This window comes from Phalacrocorax carbo, chromosome 5 (genome assembly GCF_963921805.1).
Source record: "Phalacrocorax carbo chromosome 5, bPhaCar2.1, whole genome shotgun sequence".
Taxonomy (NCBI): Eukaryota; Metazoa; Chordata; class Aves; order Suliformes; family Phalacrocoracidae; genus Phalacrocorax; species Phalacrocorax carbo.
The window spans coordinates 30,613,842-30,620,705 of record NC_087517.1 but is presented as its reverse complement, the minus strand read 5'-3'; the positions used below and the strand labels follow the sequence as shown (position 1 = coordinate 30,620,705).

The window sequence follows — 6,864 nt, the reverse complement described above, 5'->3', positions numbered from 1 at the left end:
CACTTGAGGCAGTACGAGTTTGAGGTGAATTTGATGTTTGGGGCTGTTGTGATGTTCTTCCCTTTCTGTGTGTTTCGTGCCAGATGGTATGTGTTTTTGATCCAAGCAGTGTCCACAAGCTTGTGATTAGAAAGCTAGCTAGCACTCCAGGCACCGCGCATAGATATGGGAAAAGAGGCATTCAATGTCTCTCTTAGTAGTTACTTTTCATCCTGAACCCTGCAAATGGATGTGTGAACTTGAGAGCGACGACAACCTTGTGCTACAGCAAAGATAGAGAATAGTGTGGGAACGGCATACGTTTTATAGCAAATTTCTTTTTAATGTTTTTGAATAATTAAAACATACTGGGAACGCTGAAATTTAAGCAATATGTGGCATCTGGCTGAGGATAATAGAAGCTTACATATGTATGTTCTTTTTCTTCTTGGGATAAAAGTTCACTGAAAAATACATGAGTGAGTCTTTCTGTTAACATTTTCAAAATCTGGAAAAATTGGGAAGTGTCCTCAAATCTGTAAAAAAAATCTGTGACTTTTGAGATACCAAAGCTTATAGCTACTCTTTTTCATAAACTTGCATGTGGTAATCTACACAATAAAGTTGACTAATGTGCAGAAATCTAGGATCAACACGATTCCCTTTAATGCTTCTACTTCTTCTAATGTTGCTTTCCCCTGTTCTGGAATAATGATTACAACCAGACTACCATATTGCTTTTTTTTGCCTTTTCTTAATATGTTGGCTCTTGAGAAATGGTGCTGCCGAATTAGACAGTCATAACCAATTGGTACAATACTTGAGCTAATGTCTGTGTGACTTAATTTTTCTTTGTTTTAATTCAGACATGCCTCTTCAAGATTACCATATGCCTGCTTGTTGGCAGTGTAAGAGAGCAGTGCCATAAAGGTGTTTAGGTTCTGAATTAGATTTTCAGCTTTCCAGATAAGATTAATGCGGATTTTCTTAAGGTTCTGTTCTGAGGCTTTGGATTGAGGAATGTATGTATTCTTCATCTGAGATTCTTGTTACTCTGTAAGTAATTTGAAAGGCTTGTTACACATCACAAAATCCCATCGTCTTCCTCTGAACTTTATAGAAGTTCATGCTCAATCTGCATTCCTCTGGCCTGGAGAATGAGGAAGAGGATGGCTAGCCTTGAGATCCAGATTCAAAAGCTGTAAAGGCATGTGTCAGACCACTTAGGGTGGAAAAATTGCACTATCTTCAGATCACTGCATAGAAACATGTTGAAACCATGCTAACTTTTTTCTGTTTCTAAGAATTAGCATATAGAAAGAAACAAGTAATTTGATCACTTTACTGTGTTAAGATAACTGTACTGGCTTTTTACAAGATGTGTGGAAACAGAAGAGTAGTGTCCATTTAGTTGCTTCCATGTGTTTAAATTTCTGAACAGTACTTGATTGGCCCAATTAAATTAACAGATTAAACCTGTTCAATATTGCTAAACATTTTTATTGTGTAGTCTAGTGCTTGATAGTGACTGAGTTAACTTCAATTTTGTTCTTCATCTAGATGAGAAAACTTATTGGTAGCTGAGAACATGGAAGTGGAACTTCATTTTTGCTCATGAGGCTATGGTTGTGAAGCCATGCAGGCCACTTCAGGGTATCAGTCAGAATCTACTGCAGAATAACTTGGGTTTTCCTGTTTCTTGTTATCAGTTGATGATGGCTTTCGTTCATTCCTACAGTTGCAGCCATGTTTTTTTAGATTAAAATGAACCTTGAGGTTAGACAAATTATAGCTTCCTCTGAACTTCGATACTGGTTCTGTAAGTTGTGTACTTTAGACTCAACTTGATGTTTTTCAGATTTTTTTCTGGGAAGCAGTTGAATGGTTGTGAACATAGTTTTCATCAACTTGCTTAACAGTTGAGAGCTCCAACTTGTGAGTTTACAAATGTGACTTAATAGCTTTTTTTTTGATGGTGGGGTGTTTTTGTTTTCTGAACTGAATTGCAACTAAATGTTGGAAATACTTAACTGAATTTTCTGTTGATGATGGGATAATCACAAACTGAAGATTCCATGCCACAATTTCTATGTTTCTGTGCTTTTCTTGCCGCTTGCCTCCAAAATACGACCAAGAGCCTGTATCTTCCATTTCTCATCTTTTACTTTCCCTCCCTGCAGTCTCTAGCACTTATTTCATAGACTTCAGCTTCTGCTTCCATGTTAATGTGCTCTGTCCTTCCCATCACTGGTGTGGCCTCATTTCTACACTGCAAGGTCTGTCCTGCAATCTCCAGTTTTGGTTCAGTTCTCACATATGCCTCTTTGATCGGGTTGGCTTGCAGACAGGTGGAAGAAGTTATTTTGACCTACTAGTAGACTGTTGTAAAATGAGACAGAGAAATGTGTATGCTCTACCTTTACTGTTATTTTTATCTTGGCTTATCTGTTGAGTAAGGATCAAATGTGATCTTGTTATTTGTATTAAACACATCTTCTGAGAAGAGTTCAACTCCAAAAACATTATAATGCTTCAAGCTGTGTAAACAAAAAGGTCAAGACAGAGCCATAGCAGTTGCTTACTGACCCTTTCAGGTACCTTTGGATTGTAAGAGATTTCTCTACTGGATACTGAACTTTCTGGTATATTCAATTTACTGTATTGGACATTTAAACTCGCTCTGAAAATTAAGGAGAAAAACTAGTTAGTTTTATCTGGAACTACATTGTCCTTTAACTATTTAGAATAGTATATGGAAGAGTAATATTAAAGCCTACTTGCGTGAAAGGAAATTATGAAAAGTGTTGTAACAGTATATTGGAAAGTCTTGAAGAGTTCAGGTGTGAACCCCTCCTTGGGGTAGGGAGAAGGAATGGAACTCCATTACACTCTTAAATTGCACTGTAGAATTGATTTATTTTGAGAATTTGGTGACTGACACAGTAATAGCTGCAGACTTGTCAATGTTAATTATCCAGGTTTTGCAGTAGTTACAAAAGATATTACTTAGGATAAGAGAATACGGAAGGCTTTGGGTACCATTTCATGCAAGTTTTGCTTACCTAAGCTGTTTAACAAATGGTAGGTGCAAAGACAGTTCATTTTTGCAGGATCATACTTTAGGTTTCTTGTGGCCAACAGTGCAGGGGAGTTTACTGAATTAAAAATGTTTTCTTTCACTAGAATTAAGTAACTTGAACATCTTGGGCTTTCCAAGGTTTGGTTTGGTGAAGTAACAATAATTCAGTCATTCTCCTATCAAGGGATCATTTTGAATTATTAGAAGCAAAAGTGTAGTTCTTTTACACTTATGTGAGGATAATAGCCAAGATTGTATTCCAAAGAGGACATACACAGTTGTGCTGTGTGTCTGTTCTTAATGCTGTCTGACCCTGTTGAATACTTTCAATAAAATATAAAAAGCAGGTAAAGCCCCTGAGATCAGTTGTGTTTGTATGAGTTTTTGGGAAAAGACAGCTGAGCATGGGAGGGACCCCATGAATGTCCATTCTGAGGAAAAGGCTGACCAAAAAAGAACAAGAGGGTCACACACACAGAGGTCTGTGTGCCTGAATGCCAGAGAAGCTAGTTGGGACTCGTTCTTTCTCGCTTTTTTGGATATCCTACCTGTATATAAAAAACTTCAGTTAGAACTCTGTCAGGGAAATTTGTGAGGCTAATGGTGTCCTATGCTTTTTCCAGTGGCTCTTTCTACTGCTTGCTAGTTTTGTTTTGTCATCTCATGGTGTCTGATAGATGTTTCTTTGGAGTTTTTTTTACTCCTTTCTCAAAACTTCAGTTTCAAGTACATAGAAAGATATCAACAGGACTGCAGGATCAATCTTCAAGCTACACTTCAGCAATAATCCTTATTTTGCAGTTCTAACAACAGTTCTGAACTTTTCCTGAAAAATGGAAAGGTGACTTTTTAGAGTGTGTTGTCTCTTAGGACTTTCTTGTGTGTAAGACCTTCCCTCTTTTTTTCCTTCCCTTCTTTTATATATAGCAACTTTCTCCTGTGAGGTATCCAATACAAAGGTATGTGTTCTCACACTGTTATTTCCTCTTTCAGTTGTAACTGTAGTTGCAGGACTTGTATGTTAAGACCCCTGCAAGTCAGAGCTCTCTTTCCTACCTTTCGCTTTCAGTTAGTTATTGGTAAGCACCTATATTTGTTCAGTGTTGCCCTCCAGTCACTTGTTAGACTACCTTAGCATAAATTGCCTCTGGAGGTGCCTGACTTCATAATCACAATTAGATGTGTGTGATGCCAGTTTACCTGTAGCATCTTATGTCAGTCAGTTGTACTGCAATGACTTGTGAAGACACGGTAACTTCCTTGTTATGTTCCCACATTATGGATTTTGTTGGTTTGTATTGTGTGTGTTCTGTTTATGTTTTGGTCTATTGTTTTGTTTTGAAGCCAGATTGCAGAAAGACTTTTTTTCTGGACAGATTTAGAGTAGTGGTGGATGGATAGGAGGGTTGATATTTATCACAAATATTGGTTCAAAGAGATAATTAGGCCAATTAAAACAGATCTAATATTTAAGAAGTGTCTATTTGATGGAACAGCTCCATTGTTTTTCATCAGCCACAGCTGTTGTAACTGTTATCTCTATGTAGGTCACATTAAGGGAAAATAGCAGCTGAACACTTGCTTCAAGTATTGTAAAGGGAAGTGCAATGCAAACATCGTATATGTTCCCATTGAAAGGTTTTAAAACAGCAAGAGGAGTTGTGTAGTAGACTTCGGCAATTTGTAGTAAGACATATTGTGGAGGTGGGAAAGTAAGTAAAAACATATCCAAACATCCTTGCTCCATCTAAATAAAAGCACTTTGAAAACAGAATTCCTTGAAGGAATTCTTAAATCAGAGGGTAAGAGAGTACTTACAAGCTTTGTGCCCTGAAATGATCAGCTTCCCTTGAACTTAAATAGGAAACAGGCTCTTCAGTTTTCATTCTCTCTGTTTGCCCAGCAAAATACTTTTTCCACTTCTTTTTTTTGTGGGGGAGGGGAGAGGGCAATAGTTTCTGCTGCTTCAGTTTGGAAGCTGTCTGCTGCAGTGGCTTTGCAGATGAGTTGAGTGACTACATACACGTCCTGATTCTTAATTTTTTTTTCCACATTCTTTCTGTTTCTCCTTGGTAAAAAGAGAGAAGTATCCTTCCTCTTCAATAAAAAAATTCAGAGAAAAATAAATAGGGAGAGTATGGCAGCTATTTCTGAGACAGATAACATGTTTGATATAACTTCGGAAGCAATTTTTGAGGAATGACATGTTGTATTAGTATGCCACGTTCTCCAATGGTTCAGACAAAAGTAATCGTTTTGAAATCTTCTGATACAAACAGACCCTTCAGTGTGCTGTATGATGGTAGTGGTAGTAGTAGTTCAGAGAATTTGTTTGATATAGTGGTCTTAACTGCACGGTAACTCCGAAATTGAGCTTTGCTGCTGCTCCCTGAGAGCAGATCTGCTGTAAGCCGAGTAGTAAGATTTTATCATTGTTGGTACTAGTAGAAATAATGAACCAGATGAGGTTTCTGGACTGCTTTATGTGAATGTGGCTGATCATAGTGCTAATAATTACCTCCTTATAGTTGAATTTAAATATTTTCCACACTTTTTAATGTGGAATTTCCTAATTTTCCTAATGCAAAATTTGCATGAGGATTTTTAGTATAGAATGTCACTAGACTTACATTTGAAATACTGGTGTTCTATGAGTCTAAGACGTTGTCTGCACCACGGAAATCTATGCCTAACAGGTTTTATTAATATTTATGTATCTTTAGTAGATTGAAACAGCTTAGAAGTTGAATTCTGGACTTCTGGCAGCAGTGTTTTTATTTTCTGACTAATGGTCAGACACTAATCAGGCACAACTTGTTTTGGCTGTAAATGAGCTTATGTAGAATAAAGTATAAATAACATAGCAATTTTTAAGTGCAGAACTCATCCTAAGGCACAGTCAAGAAGGAGACATATGATTTTTTCCAGTGTCCTTGTAAAGCTTCCATCTGATCCATGTATCTTGTTTGCTGTGTTCTAGCCATTTGTTTTAGGCCTTTGTATTCATTATAGGTAAGATTATACTTGAAAGAATCATGTGTTAATTCTGTGGAGAGTAGATTAATTGATAGTAACCTTAGATCATTGTGATCTCTGGATTTGCCTTTTGCATCTAGAATAGCTAGTAACAATGTGTGAGCATATATGTATATCTAAATCCTGCATCTTTCCTGCTGTCAGTTTCTTTAGTTTAACAAACCTCAGTTACTATTTTGAGAAACCTTTCTTCACAGTGTTTACACTTATTAGCTTGCAGTGTAGTCTTTTACTGCCATTTTACTTTAAGATATCATTGACAGATGGGATAGATGCAAATTTTTGGTTTTTAACCATATTCTGCCTTCTCATGTTACTTCTTGTGCTTGTTAAATTTAACCTTTTTCTGTAAGGGTTCCTGTTAGTATTTAAATTGTTCTGAAAGGTGATACCAATGTGAACACTAAAAGTGAGGTGTTGCAGAAGGTGCAGTGGCAGGCAAATATGAATGTAGTTACCAAGTAGCCTGTAAAGGGAGGAGAGGTATTTTATTATCTTGTAAAATTTAAATCATTACCTTATAAAAGTTGATTTTTGGATCTAAGGGTTAGACATAATTCTTTATGAATCTGCCATATATCATGTACTGAGTGGTTAATAAAACATGTCAGTTTATAGTGTCCCTTGAATTAAAGTAGGTAAAGGGCTAGTGGGGTGAAATCTAAACTCAGTGTTACATGGGAAAAAATCAGCACGGATTTTCTTTGTTAGCCTTTATGTATGAGGAAACTTAGCTGTTTTTATTTCTTCCAAGCCTTCATCATTTAGGA

The 6,864-nt window shown here is 36.7% G+C and overlaps 1 protein-coding gene across 1 annotated transcript in view; it reads left to right on the top strand.

The window, feature by feature from the left end:
- Window positions 1-6,864, top strand: part of FAM117B (family with sequence similarity 117 member B) — a 33,265-nt gene that overhangs the window by 1,356 nt on the left and 25,045 nt on the right. The window lies entirely within an intron of this gene.